Here is a 22,375-nt window from a genome sequence, read left to right as displayed (position 1 = left end):
CAATCCAATCCGATCGAATCCAATCCAATCCAAGTAACCGCATCCAATCCAATCCAATTAACGGCATCCAATCCAATCCAATCCAATCCTATCCTATCCAAGTAACGGCATCCAATCTAATCCAATCCAATCCAATCCAATCCAAGTAACCGCATCCAATCCAATCCAATCCAATCTAATCCAAGTAACGGCATCCAATCCAATGCTATCCAATCCAATCCAATCCAATCCAGGTACCGGCATCCAATCCAATCCAATCCAATCCAAGTAACGGCATTCATCCAATCTAATCCAATCCAATCCAATCCAAGTAACGGCATCCTATCCGATCCAATCCAATCCAATCCAATCCAAGTAACGGCATCCAATCCAATCCAATCCAATCCAATCCAATGCAATCCAAGTAACGGCATCCAATCCAAGCCAATCCAATCCAATCCAAGTAAAGGCATCCAATCCAATCCAATCCAATCCAATTCAAGTAACGGCATCCAATCCAATGCAATCCAAACCAATCCAATCCAATACAATCCAATCCAATCCAATCCAGGTACCGGCATCCAATCCAATCCAATCCAAGTAACGGCATCCAATCCAATCTAATCAAATCCAATCCAATCCAATCCAATCCAAGTAACCGCATCGAATCCAATCCAATCCAATCCAAGTAACGGCATCCAATCCAATCCAATCCAATCCAATCCAAGTAACGGCATCCAATCCAATCCAATCCAAGAAACGGCATCCAATCCAATCCAATCCAATCCAATACAATCCAATGCAATCCAAGTAACGGCATCCAATCCAAGCCAATTCAATCCAATCCAAGTAAAGTCATCCAATCCAATCCAATCCAATCCAATCCAATCCAATCCAAGTAACCGCATCCAATCCAATCCAATCCAATCCAATCCAAGTAACGGCATCCAATCCAATCCAATCCAATCCAATCCAAGTAACGGCATCCAATCCAATCCAATCCAATCCAATCCAAGAAACGGCATCCAATCCAATCCAATCCAATCCAATCCAATCCAATGCAATCCAAGTAACGGCATCCAATCCAAGCCAATCCAATCTAATCCAAGGACAGGCATCCAATCGAATCCAATCCAATCCAATCCAAGTACCGGCATCCAACCCAATCCAATCCAATCCAAGTAACGGCATCCAATCCAATGCAATCCAATCCAATCCAATCCAAACCAATCCAATCCAGGTAACGGCATCCAATCCAATCCTATCGAATCCAATCCAATCCAAATAACCGCATCCAATCCAATCCAATCCAATCCAATTAACGGCATCCAATCTAATCCAATCCAATCCAATCCAATCCAAGTAACGGCATCCTATCCAATCCTATCGAATCCAATCCAATCCAAGTAACCGCATCCAATCCAATACAATCCAATCCAATTAACGGCATCCAATCCAATCCAATCCAATCCTATCCTATCCAAGTAACGGCATCCAATCTAATCCAATCCAATCCAATCCACGTAACCGCATCCAATCCAATCCAATACAATCCAATTCAAGTAACGGCATCCAATCCAATCCTATCGAATCCAATCCAATCCAAGTAACCGCATCCAATCCAATCCAATTAACGGCATCCAATCCAATCCAATCCAATCCTATCCTATCCAAGTAACGGCATCCAATCTAATCCAATCCAATCCAATCCAATCCAAGTAACCGCATCCAATCCAATCCAATCCAATCTAATCCAAGTAACGGCATCCAATCCAATGCTATCCAATCCAATCCAATCCAATCCAGGTACCGGCATCCAATCCAATCCAATCCAATCCAAGTAACGGCATTCAATCCAATCTAATCCAATCCAACCCAATCCAATCCAATCCAATCCAATCCAATTAACGGCATCCGATCCAATCCAATCCAATCCAATCCAAGTACCGGCATCCAATCCAATCCAATCCAATCCAATCCAGTGCAATCCAAGTAACGGCATCCAATCCAAGCCAATCCAATCCAATCCAAGTAACGGCATCCAATCCAATCCAATCCAATCCAAGTAACGGCATCCAATCCAATCCAATCGAATCTAATCCAATCCAATCCAAGGAACGGCATCCAATCGAATCCAATCCAATCCAATCCAAGTACCGGCATCCAACCCAATCCAATCCAATCCAAGTAACGGCAACGAATCCAATGCAATCCAATCCAATCCAATCCAAACCAATCCAATCCAAGTAACGGCACCAAATCCAATCTAATCCAATCGAGTCCAATCCAATCCAAGAAACGGCATCCAATCCAGTCCTATCAAATCCAATCCAATCCAAGTAACCGCATGCAATTCAATCCAATCCAATTAACGGCATCGAATCCAATGCAATCCAATCCAATCCAATCCTATCCTATCCAGGTAACGGCATCCAATCTAATCCAATCCAATCCAATCCAAGTAACCGCATCCAATCCAATCCAATCCAATCCAATCCAATCCAAGTAACGCCATTCAATCCAATGCAATCCAATCCAATCCAATCCAATCCAGGTACCGGCATCCAATCCAATCCAATCCAATCCAATCCAATCCAATCCAAGTAACGGCATCCAATCCAATCTAATCCAATCCAATCCAATCCAACCAAGTAACCGCAGCCAATCCAATCCAATCCAATCCAAGTAACGGCATCCAATCCAAGCCAATCCAACCCAATCCAATGCAATCCAAGTACCGGCATCCAATTCAAGCCAATCCAATCCAATCCAAGTAACGAAATCCAATCCAATACAATCCAATCCAAGTAACGGCATCCAATCCAATCCAATCCAATCCAATCGAATCTAATCCAATCCAATCCAAGTAACGGCATCCAATCCAATCCAATCCAATCGAAGTAGCGGCATCCAACCCAATCCAATCAAATCCAATCCAATCCAAGTAACGGCATCCAATCCAATGCAATCCAATCCAATTCAATCCAAACCAATTCAATCCAAGTAACGGCATCCAATCCAATCTAATCCAATCCAATCCAATCCAATCCAAGTAACGGCATCCAATCCAATCCTATCGAATCCAATCCAATCCAAGTAACCGCATCCAATCCAATCCAATCCAATCCTATCCTATCCAAGTAACCGCATCCAATCCAATCCAATACAATCCAATTCAAGTAACGGCATCCAATCCAATCCGATCGAATCCAATCCAATCCAAGTAACCGCATCCAATCCAATCCAATTAACGGCATCCAATCCAATCCAATCCAATCCTATCCTATCCAAGTAACGGCATCCAATCTAATCCAATCCAATCCAATCCAATCCAAGTAACCGCATCCAATCCAATCCAATCCAATCTAATCCAAGTAACGGCATCCAATCCAATGCTATCCAATCCAATCCAATCCAATCCAGGTACCGGCATCCAATCCAATCCAATCCAATCCAAGTAACGGCATTCAATCCAATCTAATCCAATCCAATCCAATCCAAGTAACGGCATCCTATCCGATCCAATCCAATCCAATCCAATCCAAGTAACGGCATCCAATCCAATCCAATCCAATCCAATCCAATGCAATCCAAGTAACGGCATCCAATCCAAGCCAATTCAATCCAATCCAAGTAAAGGCATCCAATCGAATCCAATCCAATCCAAGTAACGGCATCCAATCCAATGCAATCCAATCCAATCCAATCCAAACCAATCCAATCCAATCCAATTAACGGCATCCAATCCAATCCTATCGAATCCAATCCAATCCAAATAACCGCATCCAATCCAATCCAATCCAATCCAATTAACGGCATCCAATCCAATCCAATCCAATCCTATCCTATCCAAGTAACGGCATCCAATCTAATCCAATCCAATCCAATCCAATCCAAGTAACCGCATCCAATCCAATCCAATCCAATCCAATTCAAGTAACGGCATCCAATCCAATGCAATCCAAACCAATCCAATCCAATACAATCCAATCCAATCCAATCCAATCCAGGTACCGGCATCCAATCCAATCCAATCCAAGTAACGGCATCCAATCCAATCTAATCAAATCCAATCCAATCCAATCCAATCCAAGTAACCGCATCCAATCCAATCCAATCCAATCCAAGTAACGGCATCCAATCCAATCCAATCCAAGTAACGGCATCCAATCCAATCCAATCCAATCCAAGAAACGGCATCCAATCCAATCCAATCCAATACAATCCAATGCAATCCAAGTAACGGCATCCAATCCAAGCCAATTCAATCCAATCCAAGTAAAGGCATCCAATCCAATCCAATCCAATCCAATCCAATCCAATCCAAGTAACCGCATCCAATCCAATCCAATCCAATCCAATCCAAGTAACGGCATCCAATCCAATCCAATCCAATCCAATCCAAGTAACGGCATCCAATCCAATCCAATCCAATCCAATCCAAGAAACGGCATCCAATCCAATCCAATCCAATCCAATCCAATGCAATCCAAGTAACGGCATCCAATCCAAGCCAATCCAATCCAATCCAAGGACAGGCATCCAATCGAATCCAATCCAATCCAATCCAAGTACCGGCATCCAACCCAATCCAATCCAATCCAAGTAACGGCATCCAATCCAATGCAATCCAATCCAATCCAATCCAAACCAATCCAATCCAGGTAACGGCATCCAATCCAATCCTATCGAATCCAATCCAATCCAAATAACCGCATCCAATCCAATCCAATCCAATCCAATTAACGGCATCCAATCTAATCCAATCCAATCCAATCCAATCCAAGTAACGGCATCCAATCCAATCCTATCGAATCCAATCCAATCCAAGTAACCGCATCCAATCCAATCCAATCCAATCCAATTAACGGCATCCAATCCAATCCAATCCAATCCAATCCTATCCTATCCAAGTAACGGCATCCAATCTAATCCAATCCAATCCAATCCACGTAACCGCATCCAATCCAATCCAATACAATCCAATTCAAGTAACGGCATCCAATCCAATCCTATCGAATCCAATCCAATCCAAGTAACCGCATCCAATCCAATCCAATTAACGGCATCCAATCCAATCCAATCCAATCCTATCCTATCCAAGTAACGGCATCCAATCTAATCCAATCCAATCCAATCCAATCCAAGTAACCGCATCCAATCCAATCTAATCCAAGTAACGGCATCCAATCCAATGCTATCCAATCCAATCCAATCCAATCCAGGTACCGGCATCCAATCCAATCCAATCCAATCCAAGTAACGGCATTCAATCCAATCTAATCCAATCCAACCCAATCCAATCCAATCCAATCCAATCCAATTAACGGCATCCGATCCAATCCAATCCAATCCAATCCAAGTAACGGCATCCAATCCAATCCAATCCAATCCAATCCAATGCAATCCAAGTAACGGCATCCAATCCAAGCCAATCCAATCCAATCCAAGTAAAGGCATCCAATCGAATCCAATCCAATCCAAGTTCCGGCATCCAACCCAATCCAATCCAATCCAAGTAACGGCATCCAATCCAATGCAATCCAAACCAATCCAATCAAAACCAATCCAATCCAAGTAACGGCATCCAATCCAATCCTATCGAATCCAATCCAATACAAATAACCGCATCCAATCCAATCCAATCCAATCCAATTAACGGCATCCAATCCAATCCAATCCAATCCTATCCTATCCAAGTAACGGCATCCAATCTAATCCAATCCAATCCAATCCAATCCAAGTAACCGCATCCAATCCAATCCAATCCAATCCAATCCAATCCAATTCAAGTAACGGCATCCAATCCAATGCAATCCAAACCAATCCAATCCAATCCAATCCAGGTACCGGCATCTAATCCAATCCAATCCACGTAACGGCATCCAATCCAATCTAATCAAATCCAATCCAATCCAATCCAATCCAAGTAACCGCATCCAATCCAATCCAATGCAATCCAAGTAACGGCATCCAATCCAATCCAATCCAATCCAATCCAAGTAACGGCATCCAATCCAATCCAATCCAATCCAAGAAACGGCATCCAATCCAATCCAATCCAATACAATCCAATGCAATCCAAGTAACGGCATCCAATACAAGCCAATCCAATCCAATCCAAGAAAAGGCATCCAATCCAATCCAATCCAATCCAATCCAAGTAACCGCATCCAATCCAATCCAATCCAATCCAATCCAATCCAAGTAACGGCATCCAATCCAATCCAATCCAATCCAAGAAACGGCATCCAATCCAATCCAATCCAATCCAATGCAATCCAAGTAACGGCATCCAATCCAAGCCAATCCAATCCAATCCAAGTAAAGGCATCCAATCGAATCCAATCCAATCCAATCCAAGTACCGGCATCCAACCTAATCCAATCCAATCCAAGTAACGGCATCCAATCCAATGCAATCCAATCCAATCCAATCCAAACGAATTCAATCCAAGTAACGGCATCCAATCCAATCCTATCGAATCCAATCCAATCCAAATAACCGCATCCAATCCAATCCAATCCAATCCAATTAACGGCATCCAATCTAATCCAATCCAATCCAATGCAATCCAAGTAACCGCATCCAATCCAATCCAATCCAATACAATTCAAGTAACGGCATCCAATCCAATGCAATCCAAACCAATCCAATCCAATCTAATGCAGATACCGGCATCCAATCCAATCCAATCCAAGTAACGGCATCCAATCCAATCTGCTCAAATCCTATTCAATCCAATCCAATCCAAGTAACCGCATCCAATCCAATCCAATCCAATCCAATCCAAGTAACGGCATCCAATCCAATCCAATCCAATCCAATCCAATCCAATACAAGTAAGGGCATCCAATCCAATCCAATCCAATCCAAGTAACGGCATCCAATCCAATCCAAGTAACGCATCCTCTCCAATCCAATCCAATCCAATCCAATCCTAGCCAATCCAATCGAAGTAACGGCATCCAGTCCAATCCAATCCAATCCAATCCAATCCAACGAACCGCCTCCAATCGAATCGAATCCAATCCAATCCAATCCAATTCAATCCAATCCAAGAAACGGCATCCAATCCAATCCAATCGAATCCAATCCAATCCAATGAACGGCATCCAATCCAATCCAATCCAATCCAACTAACGGCATGCAATCCAATCCAATCCAATCCAATTCAAGTAACGGCATCCAATCCAATCCGATCCAAGTAACGGCATCCAATCGAATCCAATCCAATCCAGTACAAGTAACGGCATCCAATCCAATCCAATCCAATCCAATCCAAGTAACGGCATCCAATCCAATCCAATCCAATCCAATCCAAGAAACGGCATCCAATCCAATCCAATCCAATACAATCCAATGCAATCCAAGTAACGGCATCCAATACAAGCCAATCCAATCCAATCCAAGTAAAGGCATCCAATCCAATCCAATCCAATCCAATCCAATCCAATCCAAGTAACCGCATCCAATCCAATCCAATCCAATCCAATCCAAGTAACGGCATCCAATCCAATCCAATCCAATCCAATCCAAGTTACGGCATCCAATCCAATCCAATCCAATCCAAGAAACGGCATCCAATCCAATCCAATCCAATCCAATGCAATCCAAGTAACGGCATCCAATCCAAGCCAATCCAATCCAATCCAATCCAAGTAAAGGCATCCAATCGAATCCAATCCAATCCAATCCAAGTACCGGCATCCAACCTAATCCAATCCAATCCAAGTAACGGCATCCAATCCAATGCAATCCAATCCAATCCAATCCAAACGAATCCAATCCAATCCAATCCAATCCAATTAACGGCATCCAATCTAATCCAATCCAATCCAATGCAATCCAAGTAACCGCATCCAATCCAATCCAATCCAATACAATTCAAGTAACGGCATCCAATCCAATGCAATCCAAACCAATCCAATCCAATCTAATGCAGATACCGGCATCCAATCCAATCCAATCCAAGTAACGGCATCCAATCCAATCTACTCAAATCCTATTCAATCCAATCCAATCCAAGTAACCGCATCCAATCCAATCCAATCCAATCCAAGTAACGGCATCCAATCCAATCCAATCCAATCCAATCCAATACAAGTAAGGGCATCCAATCCAATCCAATCCAATCCAAGTAACGGCATCCAATCCAATCCAAGTAACGCATCCTCTCCAATCCAATCCAATCCAATCCAATCCTAGCCAATCCAATCGAAGTAACGGCATCCAGTCCAATCCAATCCAATCCAATCCAACGAACCGCCTCCAATCGAATCGAATCCAATCCAATCCAATCCAATTCAATCCAATCCAAGAAACGGCATCCAATCCAATCCAATCGAATCCAATCCAATCCAATGAACGGCATCCAATCCAATCCAATCCAATCCAAGTAACGGCATGCAATCCAATCCAATCCAATCCAATTCAAGTAACGGCATCCAATCCAATCCGATCCAAGTAACGGCATCCAATCGAATCCAATCCAATCCAGTCCAAGTAACGGCATCCAATCCAATCCAATCCAATCCAATTCAAGTAACGGCATCCAATCCAATCCAATCCAAGCCAAGTAACGGCATCCAATCCAATCCAATCCATTCCGTCCCAATCGAATCTAATCCAATCCAATCCAAGTAACGGCATATAATCGAATCCAATCCAATCCAAGTACCGGCATCCAACCGAATCCAATCCAATCCAATCCAAGTAACGGCAACCAATCCAATGCAATCCTATCCAATCCAATCCAAACCAATCCAATCCAAGTAACGGCATCCAATGCAATCTAATCCAATCGAATCCAATCCAATACAAGTAACGGCATCCAATCCAATCGAATCGAATCCAATCCAATCCACGTAACCGCATCCAATCCAATCCAATGCAATCCAATTAACGGCATCCAATCCAATCCAATCCAATCCAATCCAATACTATCCAAGTAACGGCAGCCAATCTAATCGAATCCAATCCAATCCAATCCAAGTAACCGCATCCAATCCAATCCAATTAACGGCATCCAATCCAATCCAATCCAATCCAATCCTATCCTATCCAAGGAACGGCATCCAATCTAATCCAATCCAATCCAATTCAATCCAAGTTACCGCATCCAGTCCAATCCAATCCAATCCAATCCAAGTAACGGCATCCAATCCAATGCAATCCAAGCCAATCCAATCCAATCCAATCCAGGTACCGGCATCCAATCCAATCCAATCCAATCCAAGTAACGGCATCCAATCCAATCTAATCCAATCCAACCCAATACAATCCAATCCAAGTAAGCGCATCCAATCCAATCCAATCCAAGTAACGGCATCAAATCCAATCCAAGCCAATCCAATCCAATCCAAGTAACGGCATCCAATCCAATCCAATCCAAGTAACGGCATCCAATCCAATCCAATCGAATCTAATCCAATCCAATCCAAGGAACGGCATCCAATCGAAACCAATCCAATCCAATCCAAGTAACGGCATCCAACCCAATCCAATCCAATCCAATCCAATCCAAGTAACGGCATCGAATCCAATGCAATCCAATCCAATCCAATCCAATCCAATCCAAACCAATCCTATCCAAGTAACGGCACCAAATCGAATCCAATCCAAGTAACCGCATCCAATCCAATACAATCCAATCCAATCCAATCCAAGTAACGGCATTCAATCCAATGCAATCCAATCCAATCCAATCCAATCCAGGTACCGGCATCCAATCCAATCCAATCCAATCCAATCCAAGTAACGGCATCCAATCCAATCTAATCCAATCCAATCCAATCCAATCCAAGAAACCGCATCCAATCCAATCCAATCCAATCCAATCCAAGTAACCGCATCCAATCCAAGCCAATCCAACCCAATCCAATGCAACCCAAGTACCGGCATCCAATCCAAGCCAATCCAATCCAATCCAAGTAACGGCATCCAATCCAATCCAATCCAAGTAACGGCATCCAATCCAATCCAATCGAATCTAATCCAATCCAATACAAGTAACGGCATCCAATCCAATCCAATCCAATCGAAGTACCGGCATCCAACCCAATCCAATCCATTCCAATCCAATCCAAGTAACGTCATCCAATCCAATGCAATCCAATCCAATTCAAGTAACGGCATCCAATCCAATCCAATCCAATCCAAGTAACGGCATCCAATTCAATCCAATCCATTCCAACCCAATCGAATCTAATCCAATCCAATCCAAGTAACGGCATATAATCGAATCCAATCCAATCCAAGTACCGGCATCCAACCCAATCCAATCCAATCCAATCCAAGTAACGGCAACAAATCCAATGCAATCCTATCCAATCCAATCCAAACCAATCCAATCCAAGTAACGGCATCCAATTCAATCTAATCCAATCGAATCCAATCCAATACAAGTAACGGCATCCAATCCAATCGAATCGAATCCAATCCAATCCACGTAACCGCATCCAATCCAATCCAATCCAATCCAATTAACGGCATACAATCCAATCCAATCCAATCCAATCCAATACTATCCAAGTAACGGCATCCAATCTAATCGAATCCAATCCAATCCAATCCAAGTAACCGCATTCAATCCAATCCAAGTAACGGCAACCAATCCAATCCTATCGAATACAATCCAATCCAAGTAACCGCATCCAATCCAATCCAATCCTATCCAATTAACGGCATCCAATCCAATCCAATCCAATCCAATCCTATCCTATCCAAGGAACCGCATGCAATCTAATCCAATCCAATCCAATCCAATCCACGTTACCGCATCCAGTCCAATCCAATCCAATCCAATCCAAGTAACGGCATCCAATCCAATGCAATCCAAGCCAATCCAATCCAATCGAATCCAATCCAGGTGCCGGCATCCAATCCAATCCAATCCAATCCAAGTAACGGCATCCAATCCAATCCAATCCAATCCAATCCAATACAATACAATCCAAGTAACCGCATCCAATCCAATCCAATCCAAGTAACGGCATCCAATCCAATCCAATCCAATCCCATCCAATGCAATCCAAGTAACGGCACCCAATCCAAGCCAATCCAATCCAATCCAAGTAACGGCATCCAATCCAATCCAATCCAAGTAACGGCATCCAATCCAATCCAATCGAATCTAATCCAATCCAATCCAAGGAACGGCATCCAATCGAAACCAATCCAATCCAATCCAAGTAACGGCATCCAACCCAATCCAATCCAATCTAATCCAATCCAAGTAACGCCATCGAATCCAATGCAATCCAATCCAATCCAAACCAATCCTATCCAAGTAACGGCACCAAATCGAATCCAATCCAAGTAACCGCATCCAATCCAATACAATCCAATCCAATCCAATCCAAGTAACGGCATTCAATCCAATGCAATCCAATCCAATCCAATCCAATCCAGGTACCGGCATCCAATCCAATCCAATCCAATCCAATCCAAGTAATGGCATCCAATCCAATCTAATCCAATCCAACCAATCCAATCCAAGAAACCGCATCCAATCCAATCCAATCCAATCCAATACAAGTAACGGCATCCAATCCAATCCAATACAATCGAAGTACCGGCATCCAACCCAATCCAATCCATTCCAATCCAATCCAAGTAACGTCATCCAATCCAATGCAATCCAATCCAATTCAAACCAATCCAATCCAAGTAACGGCATCCAATGCAATCTAATCCAATCCAATCCAATCCAATCCAATCCAATGCAAGTAACCGCATCTAATCCAATCCAATCCAATTCAAGTAACGGCATCCAATCCAATCCAATCCAATCCAAGTATCGGCATCCAATCCAATCCATTCGAATCTAATCCAATCCAATCCAAGGAACGGCATCCAGTCGAATCCAATCCAATCCAAGTAACGGCATTCAATCCAATCCAATCCAATCCAATGCAATCCAAGTAACGGCATCCAATCCAAGCCAATCCAATCCAATCCAAGTAACGGCATCCAATCCAATCCAAGTATCGGCATCCAATCCAATCCATTCGAATCTAATCCAATCCAATCCAAGGAACGGCATCCAGTCGAATCCAATCCAATCCAATCCAAGTACCGCCATCCAACTCAATCCAATCCAATCCAATCCAATCCAAGTAACGGCATCCAATCCAATCCTATCGAACCCAATCCAATCCAAGTAACCGCATCCAATCCAATCCAATCCAATTAACGGCATCCAATCCAATCCAATCCAATCCTATCCTATCCAGGTAACGGCATCCAATCTAATCCAATCCAATCCAATCCAATCCAAGTAACCGCATCCAATCCAATACAATCCAATCCAATCCAATACAAGTAACGGCATTCAATCCAATGCAATCCAATCCAATCCAATCCAATCCAGGTACCGGCATCCAATACAATCCAATCCAAGTAACGGCATCCAATCCAATCTAATCCAATCCAATCCAATCCAATCCAAGTAACCGCATCCAATCCAATCCAATCCAATCCAAGTAACGGCATTCAATCCAAGCCAATCCAACCCAATCCATTGCAATCCAACTACCGGCTTCCAATCCAAGCCAATCCAATCCAATCCAAGTAACGGCATCCAATCCAATCCAATCCAAGTAACGGCATCCAATCCAATCCAATCGAATCTAATCCAATCCAATCCAAGTAACGGCATCCAATCCAATCCAATCCAAGTAACGGCATCCAATCCAATGCAATCTAATCCAATTCAATCCAAACCAATCCAATCCAAGTAACGGCATCCAATCCAATCTAATCCAATCCAATCCAATCCAATCCAAGTAACGGCATCCAATCCAATCCTATCGAATCCAATCCAATCCAAGTAACGGCATCCAATCCAATTAAATCCAAGTAACGGCATCCAATACAATCTTATCCAATACAATCCAATCCAATCCAAGTAACCGCATCTAATCCAATCCAATCCAATCCAAGTAACGGCATCCAATCCAATCCAATCCAATCCAATGCAATCCAAGTAACGGCATCCAATCCAAGCCAATCCAATCCAATCCAAGTAACGGCATGCAATCCAATCCAATCCAAGTAACGGCATCCAATCCAATCCAATCGAATCTAATCCAATCCAATCCAAGGAACGGCATCCAATCGAATCCAATCCAATCCAATCCAAGTACCGGCATCCAACCCAACGCAATACAATCCAATCCAATCCAAGTAACGGCATCGAATCCAATGCAATCCAATCCAATCCAATCCAAACCAATCCAAACCAAGTAACGGCACCAAATCCAATCTAATCCAATCGAATCCAATCCAATCCAAGAAACGGCATCCAATCCAATCCTATCGAATCCAATCCAATCCAAGTAACCGCATCCAATCCAATCCAATCCAATCCAATTAACGGCATCCAATCCAATCCAATCCAATCCAATCCAATCCTATCCTATCCAGGTAACGGCATCCAATCTAATCCAATCCAATCCAATCCAAGTAACGGCATCCAATTCAATCCAATCCAATCCAATCCAATCCAATCCAATGCAATCCAAGTAACGGCATCCAATCCAAGACAATCCAATCCAATCCAAGTAAAGGCATCCAATCGAATCCAATCCAATCCAATCCAAGTACCGGCATCCAACCCAATCCAATCCAATCCAAGTAACGGCATCCAATCCAATGCAATCCAATCCAATCCAATCCAAACCAATCCAATCCAAGCAACGGCATCCAATCCAATCCTATCGAATCCAATCCAATCCAAATAACCGCATCCAATCCAATCCAATCCAATCTAATGCAGATACCGGCATCCAATCCAATCCAATCCAAGTAACGGCATCCAATCCAATCTGCTCAAATCCTATTCAATCCAATCCAATCCAAGTAACCGCATCCAATCCAATCCAATCCAATCCAATCCAAGTAACGGCATCCAATCCAATCCAATCCAATCCAATCCAATCCAATACAAGTAAGGGCATCCAATCCAATCCAATCCAATCCAAGTAACGGCATCCAATCCAATCCAAGTAACGCATCCTCTCCAATCCAATCCAATCCAATCCAATCCTAGCCAATCCAATCGAAGTAACGGCATCCAGTCCAATCCAATCCAATCCAATCCAATCCAACGAACCGCCTCCAATCGAATCGAATCCAATCCAATCCAATCCAATTCAATCCAATCCAAGAAACGGCATCCAATCCAATCCAATCGAATCCAATCCAATCCAATGAACGGCATCCAATCCAATCCAATCCAATCCAACTAACGGCATGCAATCCAATCCAATCCAATCCAATTCAAGTAACGGCATCCAATCCAATCCGATCCAAGTAACGGCATCCAATCGAATCCAATCCAATCCAGTACAAGTAACGGCATCCAATCCAATCCAATCCAATCCAATCCAAGTAACGGCATCCAATCCAATCCAATCCAATCCAATCCAAGAAACGGCATCCAATCCAATCCAATCCAATACAATCCAATGCAATCCAAGTAACGGCATCCAATACAAGCCAATCCAATCCAATCCAAGTAAAGGCATCCAATCCAATCCAATCCAATCCAATCCAATCCAATCCAAGTAACCGCATCCAATCCAATCCAATCCAATCCAATCCAAGTAACGGCATCCAATCCAATCCAATCCAATCCAATCCAAGTTACGGCATCCAATCCAATCCAATCCAATCCAAGAAACGGCATCCAATCCAATCCAATCCAATCCAATGCAATCCAAGTAACGGCATCCAATCCAAGCCAATCCAATCCAATCCAATCCAAGTAAAGGCATCCAATCGAATCCAATCCAATCCAATCCAAGTACCGGCATCCAACCTAATCCAATCCAATCCAAGTAACGGCATCCAATCCAATGCAATCCAATCCAATCCAATCCAAACGAATCCAATCCAATCCAATCCAATCCAATTAACGGCATCCAATCTAATCCAATCCAATCCAATGCAATCCAAGTAACCGCATCCAATCCAATCCAATCCAATACAATTCAAGTAACGGCATCCAATCCAATGCAATCCAAACCAATCCAATCCAATCTAATGCAGATACCGGCATCCAATCCAATCCAATCCAAGTAACGGCATCCAATCCAATCTACTCAAATCCTATTCAATCCAATCCAATCCAAGTAACCGCATCCAATCCAATCCAATCCAATCCAAGTAACGGCATCCAATCCAATCCAATCCAATCCAATCCAATACAAGTAAGGGCATCCAATCCAATCCAATCCAATCCAAGTAACGGCATCCAATCCAATCCAAGTAACGCATCCTCTCCAATCCAATCCAATCCAATCCAATCCTAGCCAATCCAATCGAAGTAACGGCATCCAGTCCAATCCAATCCAATCCAATCCAACGAACCGCCTCCAATCGAATCGAATCCAATCCAATCCAATCCAATTCAATCCAATCCAAGAAACGGCATCCAATCCAATCCAATCGAATCCAATCCAATCCAATGAACGGCATCCAATCCAATCCAATCCAATCCAAGTAACGGCATGCAATCCAATCCAATCCAATCCAATTCAAGTAACGGCATCCAATCCAATCCGATCCAAGTAACGGCATCCAATCGAATCCAATCCAATCCAGTCCAAGTAACGGCATCCAATCCAATCCAATCCAATCCAATTCAAGTAACGGCATCCAATCCAATCCAATCCAAGCCAAGTAACGGCATCCAATCCAATCCAATCCATTCCGTCCCAATCGAATCTAATCCAATCCAATCCAAGTAACGGCATATAATCGAATCCAATCCAATCCAAGTACCGGCATCCAACCGAATCCAATCCAATCCAATCCAAGTAACGGCAACCAATCCAATGCAATCCTATCCAATCCAATCCAAACCAATCCAATCCAAGTAACGGCATCCAATGCAATCTAATCCAATCGAATCCAATCCAATACAAGTAACGGCATCCAATCCAATCGAATCGAATCCAATCCAATCCACGTAACCGCATCCAATCCAATCCAATGCAATCCAATTAACGGCATCCAATCCAATCCAATCCAATCCAATCCAATACTATCCAAGTAACGGCAGCCAATCTAATCGAATCCAATCCAATCCAATCCAAGTAACCGCATCCAATCCAATCCAATTAACGGCATCCAATCCAATCCAATCCAATCCAATCCTATCCTATCCAAGGAACGGCATCCAATCTAATCCAATCCAATCCAATTCAATCCAAGTTACCGCATCCAGTCCAATCCAATCCAATCCAATCCAAGTAACGGCATCCAATCCAATGCAATCCAAGCCAATCCAATCCAATCCAATCCAGGTACCGGCATCCAATCCAATCCAATCCAATCCAAGTAACGGCATCCAATCCAATCTAATCCAATCCAACCCAATACAATCCAATCCAAGTAAGCGCATCCAATCCAATCCAATCCAAGTAACGGCATCAAATCCAATCCAAGCCAATCCAATCCAATCCAAGTAACGGCATCCAATCCAATCCAATCCAAGTAACGGCATCCAATCCAATCCAATCGAATCTAATCCAATCCAATCCAAGGAACGGCATCCAATCGAAACCAATCCAATCCAATCCAAGTAACGGCATCCAACCCAATCCAATCCAATCCAATCCAATCCAAGTAACGGCATCGAATCCAATGCAATCCAATCCAATCCAATCCAATCCAATCCAAACCAATCCTATCCAAGTAACGGCACCAAATCGAATCCAATCCAAGTAACCGCATCCAATCCAATACAATCCAATCCAATCCAATCCAAGTAACGGCATTCAATCCAATGCAATCCAATCCAATCCAATCCAATCCAGGTACCGGCATCCAATCCAATCCAATCCAATCCAATCCAAGTAACGGCATCCAATCCAATCTAATCTAATCCAATCCAATCCAATCCAAGAAACCGCATCCAATCCAATCCAATCCAATCCAATCCAAGTAACCGCATCCAATCCAAGCCAATCCAACCCAATCCAATGCAACCCAAGTACCGGCATCCAATCCAAGCCAATCCAATCCAATCCAAGTAACGGCATCCAATCCAATCCAATCCAAGTAACGGCATCCAATCCAATCCAATCGAATCTAATCCAATCCAATACAAGTAACGGCATCCAATCCAATCCAATCCAATCGAAGTACCGGCATCCAACCCAATCCAATCCATTCCAATCCAATCCAAGTAACGTCATCCAATCCAATGCAATCCAATCCAATTCAAGTAACGGCATCCAATCCAATCCAATCCAATCCAAGTAACGGCATCCAATTCAATCCAATCCATTCCAACCCAATCGAATCTAATCCAATCCAATCCAAGTAACGGCATATAATCGAATCCAATCCAATCCAAGTACCGGCATCCAACCCAATCCAATCCAATCCAATCCAAGTAACGGCAACAAATCCAATGCAATCCTATCCAATCCAATCCAAACCAATCCAATCCAAGTAACGGCATCCAATTCAATCTAATCCAATCGAATCCAATCCAATACAAGTAACGGCATCCAATCCAATCGAATCGAATCCAATCCAATCCACGTAACCGCATCCAATCCAATCCAATCCAATCCAATTAACGGCATACAATCCAATCCAATCCAATCCAATCCAATACTATCCAAGTAACGGCATCCAATCTAATCGAATCCAATCCAATCCAATCCAAGTAACCGCATTCAATCCAATCCAAGTAACGGCAACCAATCCAATCCTATCGAATACAATCCAATCCAAGTAACCGCATCCAATCCAATCCAATCCTATCCAATTAACGGCATCCAATCCAATCCAATCCAATCCAATCCTATCCTATCCAAGGAACCGCATGCAATCTAATCCAATCCAATCCAATCCAATCCACGTTACCGCATCCAGTCCAATCCAATCCAATCCAATCCAAGTAACGGCATCCAATCCAATGCATCCAAGCCAATCCAATCCAATCGAATCCAATCCAGGTGCCGGCATCCAATCCAATCCAATCCAATCCAAGTAACGGCATCCAATCCAATCCAATCCAATCCAATCCAATACAATACAATCCAAGTAACCGCATCCAATCCAATCCAATCCAAGTAACGGCATCCAATCCAATCCAATCCAATCCCATCCAATGCAATCCAAGTAACGGCACCCAATCCAAGCCAATCCAATCCAATCCAAGTAACGGCATCCAATCCAATCCAATCCAAGTAACGGCATCCAATCCAATCCAATCGAATCTAATCCAATCCAATCCAAGGAACGGCATCCAATCGAAACCAATCCAATCCAATCCAAGTAACGGCATCCAACCCAATCCAATCCAATCTAATCCAATCCAAGTAACGCCATCGAATCCAATGCAATCCAATCCAATCCAAACCAATCCTATCCAAGTAACGGCACCAAATCGAATCCAATCCAAGTAACCGCATCCAATCCAATACAATCCAATCCAATCCAATCCAAGTAACGGCATTCAATCCAATGCAATCCAATCCAATCCAATCCAATCCAGGTACCGGCATCCAATCCAATCCAATCCAATCCAATCCAAGTAATGGCATCCAATCCAATCTAATCCAATCCAACCAATCCAATCCAAGAAACCGCATCCAATCCAATCCAATCCAATCCAATACAAGTAACGGCATCCAATCCAATCCAATACAATCGAAGTACCGGCATCCAACCCAATCCAATCCATTCCAATCCAATCCAAGTAACGTCATCCAATCCAATGCAATCCAATCCAATTCAAACCAATCCAATCCAAGTAACGGCATCCAATGCAATCTAATCCAATCCAATCCAATCCAATCCAATCCAATGCAAGTAACCGCATCTAATCCAATCCAATCCAATTCAAGTAACGGCATCCAATCCAATCCAATCCAATCCAAGTATCGGCATCCAATCCAATCCATTCGAATCTAATCCAATCCAATCCAAGGAACGGCATCCAGTCGAATCCAATCCAATCCAAGTAACGGCATTCAATCCAATCCAATCCAATCCAATGCAATCCAAGTAACGGCATCCAATCCAAGCCAATCCAATCCAATCCAAGTAACGGCATCCAATCCAATCCAAGTATCGGCATCCAATCCAATCCATTCGAATCTAATCCAATCCAATCCAAGGAACGGCATCCAGTCGAATCCAATCCAATCCAATCCAAGTACCGCCATCCAACTCAATCCAATCCAATCCAATCCAATCCAAGTAACGGCATCCAATCCAATCCTATCGAACCCAATCCAATCCAAGTAACCGCATCCAATCCAATCCAATCCAATTAACGGCATCCAATCCAATCCAATCCAATCCTATCCTATCCAGGTAACGGCATCCAATCTAATCCAATCCAATCCAATCCAATCCAAGTAACCGCATCCAATCCAATACAATCCAATCCAATCCAATACAAGTAACGGCATTCAATCCAATGCAATCCAATCCAATCCAATCCAATCCAGGTACCGGCATCCAATACAATCCAATCCAAGTAACGGCATCCAATCCAATCTAATCCAATCCAATCCAATCCAAGTAACCGCATCCAATCCAATCCAATCCAATCCAAGTAACGGCATTCAATCCAAGCCAATCCAACCCAATCCATTGCAATCCAACTACCGGCTTCCAATCCAAGCCAATCCAATCCAATCCAAGTAACGGCATCCAATCCAATCCAATCCAAGTAACGGCATCCAATCCAATCCAATCGAATCTAATCCAATCCAATCCAAGTAACGGCATCCAATCCAATCCAATCCAAGTAACGGCATCCAATCCAATGCAATCTAATCCAATTCAATCCAAACCAATCCAATCCAAGTAACGGCATCCAATCCAATCTAATCCAATCCAATCCAATCCAATCCAAGTAACGGCATCCAATCCAATCCTATCGAATCCAATCCAATCCAAGTAACGGCATCCAATCCAATTAAATCCAAGTAACGGCATCCAATACAATCTTATCCAATACAATCCAATCCAATCCAAGTAACCGCATCTAATCCAATCCAATCCAATCCAAGTAACGGCATCCAATCCAATCCAATCCAATCCAATGCAATCCAAGTAACGGCATCCAATCCAAGCCAATCCAATCCAATCCAAGTAACGGCATGCAATCCAATCCAATCCAAGTAACGGCATCCAATCCAATCCAATCGAATCTAATCCAATCCAATCCAAGGAACGGCATCCAATCGAATCCAATCCAATCCAATCCAAGTACCGGCATCCAACCCAACGCAATACAATCCAATCCAATCCAAGTAACGGCATCGAATCCAATGCAATCCAATCCAATCCAATCCAAACCAATCCAAACCAAGTAACGGCACCAAATCCAATCTAATCCAATCGAATCCAATCCAATCCAAGAAACGGCATCCAATCCAATCCTATCGAATCCAATCCAATCCAAGTAACCGCATCCAATCCAATCCAATCCAATCCAATTAACGGCATCCAATCCAATCCAATCCAATCCAATCCTATCCTATCCAGGTAACGGCATCCAATCTAATCCAATCCAATCCAATCCAAGTAACGGCATCCAATTCAATCCAATCCAATCCAATCCAATCCAATCCAATGCAATCCAAGTAACGGCATCCAATCCAAGACAATCCAATCCAATCCAAGTAAAGGCATCCAATCGAATCCAATCCAATCCAATCCAAGTACCGGCATCCAACCCAATCCAATCCAATCCAAGTAACGGCATCCAATCCAATGCAATCCAATCCAATCCAATCCAAACCAATCCAATCCAAGCAACGGCATCCAATCCAATCCTATCGAATCCAATCCAATCCAAATAACCGCATCCAATCCAATCCAATCCAATCCAATAAACGGCATCCAATCCAATCCAATCCAATCCTATCCTATCCAAGTAACGGCATCCAATCTAATCCAGTCCAATCCAATCCAATCCAAGTAACCGCATCCAATCCAATCCAATCCAATCCAATTCAAGTAACGGCATCCAATCCAATGCAATCCAAACCAATCCAATCCAATCCAATCCAGGTACCGGCATCCAATCCAATCCAATCCAAGTAACGGCATCCAATCCAATCTAATCAAATCCAATCCAATCCAATCCAATCCAAGTAACCGCATCCAATGCAATCCAATCCAATCCAATCCAATCCAAGTAACGGCATCCAATCCAATCCAAGTAACGGCATCCAATACAATCCAATCCAATCCAATCCAAGTAACGGCATCCAATCCAATCCAAGTAACGGCATCCAATCCAATCCAATCCAAGTAACGGCATCCAATCCAATCCAATCCAAGTAACGCATCCTCTCCAATCCAATCCAATCCAATCCAATCCAATCCAACCCTAGCCAATCCAATCGAAGTAACGGCATCCAATCCAATCCAACCAATTCAATCCAACTAACCGCCTCCAATCGAATCCAATCCAATCCAATTCAATCCAATCCAAGTAACGGCATCCAATCCAATCCAATCGAATCCAATCTAATCCAAGTAACGGAATCCAATCCAATCCAATCCAATCCAAGTAACGGCATGCAATCCAATCCAATCCCATCCAATTCAAGTAACGGCATCCAATCCAATCCAATCCAATCCAAGTAACGGCATCCAATCGAATCCAATCCAATCCAGTCCAAGTAACGGCATCCAATTCAATCCAATCCATTCCAACCCAATCGAATCTAATCCAATCCAATCCAAGTAACGGCATATAATCGAATCCAATCCAATCCAAGTACCGGCTTCCAACCCAATCCAATCCAATCCAATCCAAGTAACGGCAACCAATCCAATCCAATCCAATCCAATCCAATCCAATCCAATCCTATCCAAGTAACGGCATCCAATCAAATCGAATCCAATCCAATCCAATCCAAGTAACCGCATCCAATCCAATCCAATCCAAGTAACGGCATCCAATCCAATCCTATCGAATCCAATCCAATCCAAGTAACCGCATCCAATCCAATCCAATCCTATCCAATTAACGGCATCCAATCCAATCCAATCCTATCCTATCCAAGGAACGGCATCCAATCTAATCCAATCCAATCCAATCCAATCCAAGTAACCGCATCCAGTCCAATCCAATCCAATCCACGTAACGGCATCCAATCCAATCCAATCCAATCCAATGCAATCCAAGTAACGGCACCCAATCCAAGCCAATCCAATCCAATCCAATCCAATCCAGGTACCGGCATCCAATCCAATCCAATCCAATCCAATGCAATCCAAGTAACGGCATCCAATCCAATCTAATCCAATCCAATCCAATCCAAGTAACCGCATCCAATCCAATCCAATCCAATCCACGTAACGGCATCCAATCCAATCCAATCCAATCCAATGCAATCCAAGT

The sequence above is a fragment of the Mustelus asterias genome, chromosome 21 (genome assembly GCF_964213995.1).
Source record: "Mustelus asterias chromosome 21, sMusAst1.hap1.1, whole genome shotgun sequence".
Classification (NCBI taxonomy): Eukaryota; Metazoa; Chordata; class Chondrichthyes; order Carcharhiniformes; family Triakidae; genus Mustelus; species Mustelus asterias.
Note: the sequence above shows the minus strand (reverse complement) of the source record.